The 11,321-nt window shown below is 45.1% G+C and overlaps 1 long non-coding RNA gene across 1 annotated transcript; it reads left to right on the forward strand.

Annotated features, from left to right (window-relative positions):
* Positions 1–4,226: 4,226 nt before the first annotated feature.
* LOC135982960 (uncharacterized) lies at positions 4,227–6,779 on the forward strand. Its single transcript, XR_010600454.1, has 3 exons — positions 4,227–4,499; positions 5,295–5,757; positions 6,365–6,779. It is a non-coding gene; the product is annotated as an uncharacterized LOC135982960 (long non-coding RNA).
* The last annotated feature ends 4,542 nt before the right edge of the window (positions 6,780–11,321 follow it).

Raw genomic sequence — 11,321 nt, forward strand, 5'->3', positions numbered from 1 at the left:
GGTTTAGCTGCTTCACCTGGGGGTTGCTCCAGTGACTGCAGTGCTGGCCCTGCCTCTCCCACCACAGCAGTGCACTAACTTGTGCCCCATTGGGTCTCCACCCCCCAGTGACAGCTCAGGGCTGCATGAAATTTTATCTCTGTTTAAAATGTGAATATATGCAACACACAGACTAGTACATACAAAATGAGCATGGTTAATAAATGGATTGGTTTAGCTGATTGTATATGTTACATGCTGGATAAAAGAAAGCCAGAGAGTCAAATATTGGTTGCTGTTTCTTTGCTGCATCTCAGTGAGGTCTCTGTGGTACGAGGATCTCCCACAATTCACTAAAACAGCTGTCCAGGCAATACTGGTGTTTCAAAAGCACATTATCTTTGTTCTTTCATATTTTTGTTCCATTTTCTTTCATGTTCATCTTGGAGCTTTTCTGCTTCACTTGAATGGAGACAGAAGCTGAGACGGCATCCGCAGTACTGTCAAATAGCTTGAAAATTCCCAGTGCAGGAGCCAGTCAGAGGACAGAGGTTGTAGCAGCTATTCAGAATAAAGAGATTTTGCATATTCATTATATGGTAAAGAAATAGCCATTCAGTGATCATGTACATCCTTGCACACTGGTCAGCGAAGGATCATTATTAGCCAGCGCAAAGGGATTTGAATACTGCATGTTTATTGAAAAATATTTAGTCAGTAATTATATAAATTGAACATTTTCAACCAATCAGAATCTAAGGAATAGCATAAATTGCAAACGACCCAGGTGTGCTAGGAAGAATCTTCCCCTATAAGCAAGTTTCTTCATAATCTCCATTAGATGGTTTCTTGCACTTCTCATGGAGCCATCTTGTAATGGCCATTGTCAGAGACAGGATGGATACCTGGTCTGATCCAGTGCAGCAGGAGGGTGGGATACCAGGCTAGATGGGCTGCTGTTCTGTTTCGGTTCAGCAGGGAGATGGGGTAAATGGACTATCAATTTGGTTTGGTATGACTGTTCCTGGGCAGCAGCCCTGCACGATCTGGAAGATGTGACCTGCAATTGATTTTCTCCATTTTCAATACCAATGATACATGATGTCAGATTTTTGTCACATTCCATTTTTTTAAATTAAGGGATTTGTTTGGTGGAAGTGCATCCTACGTAAAGAGACTATCGGCATGTCTGTTATTTCCTTTAGGCCCTGCAGCGCCTGCTCTTTAGTTAGATTTTTCCAGTCTCCTGGGAGATCTGCTGCTTTTTTTGTTTTTTTAAGCCAAAGAGAAAAGGAAAAGGAAACAAGCGAAGTAGCTGCTAATAAGGAAACTAAGTAATGCTGCTGATTGCTCCAACTCGTAGCCAAGGGAAGTAGAGAAGGAACTGAGTGGGGGTTGGTCGCACAGTGTTGGTTAACTGCCTGCAGCAGCATGAGGCAGGGACTCGATCATACCCCCCCTTAGTCTCCTCTTTTCCAAGCTGAAAAGTCCTAGCCTCTTTAATCTCTCCTCATATGGGACCCGTTCCAAACCCCTAATCATTTTAGTTGCCCTTCTCTGAACCTTTTCCAATGCCAGTACATCTTTTTTGAGATGAGGAGACCATCTCTGTACGCAGTATTCAAGATGTTGGGCATACCATGGATTTATATAAGGGCAATAAGATGTTCTCCGTCTTATTCTCTATCCCTTTTTGAATGATTCCTAACATCCTATTTGCTTTTTTGACTGCCACTACATACTGACTGGATGTCTTCAGAGAACTATCCACGATGACTCCAAGATCTCTTTCCTGATTAGTTGTAGCTAAATCAGCCCCCATCATATAGTATGTATAGTTAGGGTTATTTTTTCCAATGTGCATTACTTTACATTTATCCACATTACATTTCATTTGCCATTTTGTTGCCCAATCACCTAGTTCAGACCAAAGCAGACGGTGAAGAACGTCAAAAAGATCTCACAAAATTATCTTGAGCAGTTTAGTATCATCTGCAAACTTTGCCACCTCACTGTTTACCCCTTTCTCCACATCATTTATGAATAAGTTGAATAGGACTGGTTCTAGGACTGACCCTTGGGGAACACCACTATTTATCCCTCTCCATTCTGAACATTTACCATTTATTCCTGCACTTTGTTCCCTGTCTGTTAACCAGTTCTCAATCCATGAAAGGATCTTCCCTCTTATCCCATGACAACTTAATTTACGTAAGAGCCTTTGGTGAGGGACCTTGTCAAAAGCTTTCTGGAAATCGAAGTACACTATGTCCACTGGATCCCCCTTGTCCACATGTTTGTTGACCCCTTCAAAGAACTCTAATAGATTAGTAAGACATGATTTCCCTTTACAGAAACCATGTTGACGTTTGCCCAACAATTTATGTTCTTTTATGTGCCTGATAATTTTATTCTTTACTATAGTTTCAACTAATTTGCCCAGTACTGACGTTAGACTTACTGGTCTGTAATTGCCGGGATCACATCTAAGAGCCCCTTTTAAATATTGGTGTTACATTAGCTATCTTCCAGTCATTGGGTACAGAAGCTGATTTAAAGGACAGGTTACAAACCATAGTTAATAGTTCCGCAATTTCACATTTGAGTTCTTTCAGAACTCTTGGGTGAATGCCATCTGGTCCCAGTGACTTGTTACTGTTAAGTTTATCAATTAATTCCAAAACCTCCTCTAGTGACACTTCAATTTGTGACAATTCCTCAGATTTGTCACCTACAAAGGACAGCTCAGGTTTGGGAATCTCCCTGTCGTCCTCAGCCATGAAGACTGAAGCAAAGAATTCATTTAGTTTCTCACAATGACTTTATCGTCTTTAAGTGCTCTTTTGTATCTCAATCGTTCAGGGGCCCCACTGGTTGTTTAGCAGGCTTCCTGCTTCTGATGTACTTAAAAAAACATGTTGTTATTACCTTTTGAGTTTTTGGCTAGCTGTTCTTTAAACTCCTTTTTGGCTTTTCTTATTACATTTTTACAATTAATTTTGCAGTGCTTGTGCTCCTTTCTATTTACCTCACTAGGATTTGACTTCCCCTTTTTAAAAGATGCCTTTTTATCTCTCACTGCTACTTTTACATGATTGTTAAGCCATGGTGGCTCTTTTTTAGTTCTTTTACTGTGTTTTTTAATTTGGGGAATACATTTAAGTTGGGCCTCTACTTTGAAAAGTGTCCATGCAATTTGCAAGGATTTCACTCTAGTCACTGTAACTTTTAATTTCTGTTTAACTAACCTCCTCATTTTTGCATAGTTTCCCTTTCTGAAATTAAATGCCACAGTGTTGGGCTGTTGAGGTGTTCTTCCCACCACAGGAATGTTAAATGTTATTATATTATGGTCACTGTTTCCAAGCGGTCCTGTTATAGTTACCTCTTCGACCAGATCCTGCGCTCCACTCAGGATTAAATCAAGAATTGCCTCTCCCCTTGTGGATTCCTGTACCAGCTGCTCCAAGAAGCAGTCATTTAAAGTATCTAGAAATGTTGTCTCTGCATTTCGTCCTGAGGTGACATGTACCCAGTAAATATGGGGATAATTTAAATCCCCCACTATTATTGAGTTCTTTATTTTGATAGCCTCTCCTATCTCCCTTAGCATTACATTGTCTCTATCACTGTCCTGGTCAGGTGGTCGATAATAGATCTGTACTGTTATGTTCTTATTAGAGCATGGAATTACTATTCATAGAGATTCTATGGAACATGTGGATTCATTTAAGATTTTTACTTCATTTGATTCTACATTTTCTTTCACATATAGTGCCACTCCCTCCCACGCATGACCTGTTCTGTCCTTTCGATATATTTTGTACCCCGGAATGATTGTGTCCCATTGATTTTCCCCACTCTACCAGGTTTCTGTGATGCCTATTATATCAATATCCTCCTTTAACACATCTGAGCACTGTGACTTCATTGGATTGGTGGCGAACTCACTCAGTGTTTGTGAGGGCGTTCCCTTCATCCACCATCAACCTTCAATGATGCTGATGTAGGATGTGTCTGCTCTGGGATTGGGATCTCTGGTGGGCTCCCTTTGAACTCAAGATCTGTGGCTCTCGAGGGAGGCAAAGAAGGCCATCAGAAAATGTAATCAGTTTTGTTCCCTGCAAGGCCACAGTCCGGGCTCTATTACAGATAAGTTTTTCAAGTGCTTGTACACAAATGCTAGAAGCCTGCCTGCTTTGAAATGAAAGACAGCCTGACACTGCACTGGACTCGGGCTGTGCCATGAAACTGAGCTCAAATAATTTGCACCCTAAGCCGGGCACACCCATGGTGCTGGGCATCAGCCCAAGTTCCAGTTAGGAGGTGGGTTTTGTTTGCTGACACTCTGCAGCTGTGTGGTTTCTGATCATTGCAAAGGAAAGGCTGTGACCCAACCTCCCTGAAATAGTTTTACTTTCAGATTCCTATTGACTCTTTATTTTTACGGCACAAGGCAAACCCAGCTGAACAGACACCTCTTTAAGAGCTGTGATCAGTTTAGCTTCCAACAAAAAAGAGTAAGTACTATACTATTAGCTATTTAAAAAGATTGGAAAACTTAAAATACAAATCTGTGGGCCAAATCCTGAATTCTCAGGAGGGGCTTGGTGGTGGGGTGGGAATGCTCCTCCGGGATCTGGGTGCAGAAGAGACTCTGTGACATACGCTTCCATTTCCATTATGGGGACATTATGGGGTGAGCCACCTTTGCAATATAATCTCTGAACCCCAAGGAGGTGGGGTTGGGAATTGCAGCTCCCCCACCCTTGACCACCAGCAGTAAGTCCACCCCCAAAATGAACACAGCCTGAAGCAGCATTAACTTTCACAGGAGCCTTTGATTTTTCACATTCCCTTTGATTTTAATACAACATCCGCAATCCTAAAAAATGGGGGTGGGGCTTAATGGGGGGGTGGGGAAATTCCATCATTCATAACTGAAATGTACAGAGACAGAGGTGAGGTGGATTGCTCAAGGGAGGGACCCTCTGCATGCAGATCTCCCCATTCCCGCTTAGAAAAGGAACAGCTGTCTCAGCAGCCTGGTCCCCACTCCCCTCAGGACATGCTGGTCTCTAACTAGCAAAACATGGGTAAAAAGATGGGTAAAAGGAGGGACAGAGCCGCAGCAGCTTGGAAACAGTGAGCCGGGAAGGTGTGAATGAGCCAGAGCTGCAGTTCAGTTTTGGCAGCATTATTGGAGTTGGCCCTGTCTCAACCCCATGGGGACTAACACCCAGTTTTCATGAACCCCAGTGCACTGCTAGAGCTAATTTCCAGTCGTTATTACAGAACTATTCCATTTTCAACAGGAAAGAGGGGAGTCTGGTGGGTCCGTCTCTCAAATTGTTGAAATGGCCAATCTCATGATAACGGACAAGGCACTTTCCTTCAGTTACTCGCTGAACTGAAGCTGCCTCTAGCAGCGTCACGAATCCTGTGTCTTCTGTCTTTTAAAAGCAAATCACTGCGGATCCTGCGATTCAGTGATAATGGCCACTGGGGACAAATACAGGATTCTATGCACCAAACGCAAAGAGCTGGTAGAAACTATTCAAAGTGATCCTGATAACATCTTGGATGAGTTACTTGCCCAGTCCATCATCACAGAGGAGGAGTACAACAGCTTCTATCAAAAAGAGAACTTAGTGATCAAAATCAGGAAGTTGTTAATTCACATACAGAAAAAAGGGGAGTCAACCTGCCAGCAATTTCAGGAGTGTTTAGAAATCCTCTTTCCTGGCATCAATCAGGATTTACAACCTTCTGGTCATGGTAAGTCAAATCTCTTTCTGTTTTATTTTTAAAAAACAACAACAACAAAAAAGAGGTAATAGCCATAATCTTTATGAGGAGAGATTAATAAGACTGGGACTTTTCAGCTTGGAAAAGAGAGGACACCCCAGCTCTCACCCTGGGCTCCTGCAGCACCAGCGCAGAGCTGTCCCTACAGAGTAAATGAGAGACCCTGGGGGGGTTGGGACTCAGTCCTCCCCACCCTTAGCCTTGCTCCCCTTTATCTCAGTCTCTTCTACTCTGGGGGTCTCCCCTGGTCAGTAGCATGAGTGTTACTGGGGATGTGTGACCCAGGGACTTCTTGGTGCCAACTGGCAGAGGACACAGGAGTGCATTAGAATTTCCGGGATCCCCTGGGCCTGGTATCTACATACTAGTTCACCAAAGCGTGTCATGCCAGGCCTCTATGAAAGCCTGTGTCACACTGGTCATCTTAATCATTGCAAAATGTATGTACAGATACCATGTAAGGAGTTATGTATATAGACTGAAACTTATATTCTTAAGGTCTGTGACTTGAAACTGGTGAGAAAAGGTGAAAAACAGGTTTCTTTCAGACAAAAGATGTTTATCGGTCTATCTACAGGTACGCTGAGTATTGTATGGTTCACAATGGGCACCATTTACAGTCTGAGCAAAATGTTAATCAAGTGCTCACAGAGTGTTCTGGACAGGAAAAGACAAGCAGCGGGAGTTGTCCTACAAGTGCACACAATGGAGTTTTGGACGATAACTGTAGATAAAGAGACAAACTCTGCATCTTCCCACTGAGGAGACAAGAGGACTGTGTGCTTGTCTCATGAATAGAAGATCACAGCCACACCTGATTGGAAGGATTTGGGGCTTTGGCTCTTATGACAGGACAATGGCCTATTCATCAAGTTTAGGCTCGAGTGTGCATGTCATGATTTTATTTTATATGTAACCCTTTGTTTCTAATATTTCTACTTGTTATCATTTGAATCCCTGTGTTAAATAAACATACTTGTTTTCTGTGTGAACAAGTGTGAGTGCGGTGCATTAAATGGAGCTGTGTAGTGTGGTGTAACTGGTAAGATGCAGTTTGGGAACACTGGGTCTAGTAATTCTGCATGTCTGGTGGGTCAGGGGCTGGATACTCCAGGGCGATGCTCGAGGGTTGGTGGGTGCGTATCACTAACCTATACCGAGAGAGCAAGACCTGCAGAGGCCTAGAGGGGAGTGACCCCCTGGCACACACTGACTAGGCTTCCTCACGCGAAGGGCAGGTGGTAGCAAAGTGTCTCACAGCCCTGGGTATCCCTGGGAGGCATCACAGGAGAAGGGAATGGGACTGACCCAAACCCCCTGGTCCATTGCCACCTCCAGTGGCTGCAATGTCCCCCCACCCTGGAGCAGTAGCAACCCAGTCCTTTCATGGATGCTTGTTCGCCGGTTGCCCCCTTTGTCCTGTCAGCCGAGAACTGCTCCGCCTGAGGGGGATGGGGCAGCAGTCCTATCCTGAGAGCTCGCTGCCCAGGGCAGAGGGGCCCAGCTGGGGCTGATGGGGGAGTGGCAGCTGCCAGGGCCAGGGGCCTGGGAAAGGCCTGAGAAGTTGCCCCCCCCCATGAAAACCCCTTCACTAAATTCCCTCACGGACCCTGAGCTGCTCCTTCCCCCTGTACATTTCCCCCTCTCCTTCCCTACCTCCTCTTGGCTCCCCCACATCTGCTGCCTTCTGAACTCTCTTCTCCCCTCTGATCCCTCCCAATCTCCCCCATCCCACAGGGCCCTTCCCCTCGACTCCCTGACTCCTGCCCCCTGCCCCTTCCCTTCTCCACAACTTTCTCTCAAATCTGCGTCTCTCCACCCTCTGGAATTCCCCCTTCCCTACCCATGTAAACTGTGTCCTCCCCCTCCATGGCCCTCGCCTAAATCCCCCCTCCTGTTCTTTACCCCTCCCCGTGAACTCCCTGCCCCTTTGTCCCCCCGTTCCCCCTTGTGTCAGTTGTGTCGGTTTAACTGTCACCTCATGCCGAGCTCCGCCCCCTTCAGGGCACCTAGGCCTTCATTAGCCTCAAGGGATGGGTGGGGCTCATTTGCATAGAGGAGGCTAGAGCAGCCAATCAGGGACCAGCCTGGGGGAGTTATAAAGGGCTCCCCAGGGTCCAGTGGATGCAGACCCCTGGGCAGGACTGCGCCTGTGCTGGGAGCCATGGCTGCAGTCTCAGGGGAGGGGTCTGTGACCCACCCCAGAGCAGGCAGGGCCCCAGGTGGTGGGAGGGGGAGGCTGCCCTACACCGATGCTGGGGTCTCAGGGGCAGCATGAGGCTGTGGTGTCCAGAGCCAGACGCATGGGGAGGGCAGGGCCCGGGGGCCCCAGGGATGGGAGCTGGCAGCGACCAGAATAGTCAGCCTGGTAGCCAACTGGTAAAACAGGTAGCCACTCGGTCCGTGTCCTGGAAAGGAAAAGGACCGTGGAGGGAGTGGCAACTCCAGAACAATTGTGATGCTGTTTGGAGTGGGGGGAAGGAGGGCAGCAGGGGAGTCTGTTTAGACACAAAAATCATGGTGTTTCCAATCCTTTGGTATCTAAAATCAAAGGTTTACTTACAGAAAGAGAAAGAAAGAAAGAAAGAAAGAAAGAAAGAAAGAAAGAAAGAAAGAAAGAAAGAAAGAAAGAAAGAAAGAAAGAAAGAAAGAAAGAAAGACGAGAGTTAAAACTGATTAAAGGAATCAAATACATATAATAATTGCAAGTTCTTAGTTCAGGCTTTAAAGAGTGATGGAATAAACTGCTGGCTTAAGTCAAGTCTCGGTTACTTCCATATCAGTCCTCAGTCCCTGTGTTACAATGCTCCCATTAGTAAAAGTCCATAGTCCAGAGGTTTGAGCAGGAAAGAGGCAAAATGGAAGATGTTTCCCAGGTCTTTTATAGCTTCTGCTAAGTGAAGGGAAACCCATTATTCTCACCGTGGAAAATTACAGGTAACAAGATGGTGTTTGGAGTCACATGGGCAAGTCACATCTCCATGCATGGTTCGCTTAGTCATAGCAGAAGCTATTACCCCCACTCTAGTTTGAACGTTCACAGGAAAGTCCATTAAGTGCAGATCGGTGTCGTTCCTGGTCCATTATCAGCTTTTGCATTTCTGAATATTGCAAAAGGTCCTTTTTCTAGATTTAAAGATGAGTGAGCCTTTAAAACCTGTCTCATCAAATAACAGGTTCTTCTGATCCCAAAGGACCAGCCACACACCTAGGTCAATATACAATCCAGATCTTACACAAAAGCCGATTACACGGGAAAGAAACAGGGAATGGTACAAACTTCATCAATGGCAGTAGTAACTTGATCCTGCCCCAGCTTTATTGAACATTAAATCAACATGTTAATAGGATTTAATGTTAATAATAATAATTAGTCCTGCCTTGACTGCAGGGAACTGGATTAGATGGCCTCTTGAGGTCACTGCCCGTCCTATGATTCTATGATCATCATCCAACCACTAAAGAATCATTCATTGTCTGGTATATCACTTTTCTCAGGGCATGTTTCACCTCCTTGTTCCTCAGGCTGTAGATCAGGGGTTCAGCATAGGGATCACAAGGGTGTAGAACACGGACACCACTTTGTCCTGAGCTGATGAGCTGCCGGATGTGGGCCGTAAATACATAAAGAACAGAGTCCCATACAATATGCTGACAGCCGTCAAGTGGGAGGCGCAGGTGGAGAAGGCTTTGTGCCTGCCTTCGGTAGACCGGGTCCTCAAGATATTGAGGATAATATAAATGTAGTAGATGAGGATGCAGTCCATAAATCTGAAAATCCCCCTAGGACTTCCAGTCAGGGATACACTTGGAAATGTTCATTACAATATTTTTTTTCATTACTTTTTTTCCCTGAGAAAATAAGGTTTGTAGACTGATCATATGAGAATCCAATGTTAGGAACTTTACAACAAGTTTCCACGCGCAATTGAATGGGTGTTGAAGGAGTCAGGATTAAGGGGCATGTCAAAGATGAGCAAAAGCCTGAGACTGGAGTAACAAGAGGGGCTATACATTAGGATTCAGGGGAACGTGTAGAGTCACTAGACCAGACAGGACTGGGATAGCTCAGGGTGCTGCATGTCAAGCCTCAGCTAAAACATGCAGAGAGTCGGGGCCTAGAAGAGAGGGTGTGTCAGAATTAACTTGCGTTAGTAGAAGCAGTGGTGGAATGTCCAGTATTGCAAGAATAAGGGGTTGTGGGTTGAGACGGAAGGTTATTGACAAAAGTGTGTCACAGACCAGGGCAACTGCGCTTGTATTCCTCCTTGGTTACTCAAGGGCACTCGCTTTCGGCTCCTCAGCCATCACCTCTCAGAGTGATGTGGGTCTCTTCCCCACCTTCCTGACGAGTGGTTTTCCTGCTGCACAATTCCCTGTCTGCGCAGTGGTATTTCTAGCAAGTCAGACTACCTTAAAGGCCAGTGTCTCTCCTTGGCTTTCTCGCCAAAGGTTATAATCGGCATGATTGTCAGTAGCTTTAAGTTACCACACTACCTTTTCTAGGCAAAGACGTTTATTTTTAAGGTGAAAGCTTTGCAGAGAAAACATATTAAAAACAATAAAAGAACCTGTCCACTGGCTGATAAGCTTGACAGAGATCACCCAGCTGCAGCAAGGGCGCCCGGGGAAGTCAACCCTTCAAAATTCCATACAGAGTCATGTGGCCACCATCCCATCTAATATCTCTCCTTAGAACCTATGGGGCAGAGCTGTCACATCTCCCTTCTTACACTTGTTACCCCAAATAATTGGATTTAAGTCTGAGATCTGGTCCTCCCACCAGGAAGTGGGTATGATGTTCCTTTGGACCCCACCCCTCTTTCAGGGATTAGCTGTGCCAGCAATGGGTTGAGGGTCAAGTAGTATAAGCAACAGTTATTTGCTTCAAAGGGCGAACTAAGGTAGGGCTGCCTCGCGGTAAAGCAACTCTCAACCATACACTACTTTTAACAGCAGAGGGGGCAGGCGAGGGAGGGTCTCCAAACCTCCCCCATAGCCAAATTCCTTCCTTGCCATTATGTTCTGATAACTGGGCCTGCAAATTTGCTCTAATTGTGAGCTCTACTGTAAAAAGTATATGAAACATTATAAAATAATACTAGAATAACAAAACTTGTTGACAAAATAGGTCAAGCAGTTTTCAATAATAAATATTATAAACAGGTGCAAAGAACTAGACAGAGAGACTAAATTAGGTGCATAACTCAAGGAATATGTTGAAATCATGCTTGGTAAAAACAGAAGATGTGGAACCAGAAATTAATAGACCAAATTTGGTATATCAGATATTAGGCCAAATTGGTGGCCAAAATAATGAGCGGATGGGCTATTCCACCCAACATTTCTTTTCTGGGTCCTGAGAGAAAGAGACGTTGGGGGGAACCTGGGGGTATATGAGGAGAGGGGCAGTCTAGAGGAAGCACACAGGAAGAGGACCCTGGAGAGTGGGAAGCCTTGGAACTGGGCATTGTAGCTGCCCCTCAGGTGAGCAGCCATGCACAGAGAGCCTGACTGGTTTCCATTCAAAGTAC

Source organism: Chrysemys picta, chromosome 4 (assembly GCF_011386835.1).
Source record: "Chrysemys picta bellii isolate R12L10 chromosome 4, ASM1138683v2, whole genome shotgun sequence".
Lineage (NCBI taxonomy): Eukaryota > Metazoa > Chordata > Testudines > Emydidae > Chrysemys > Chrysemys picta.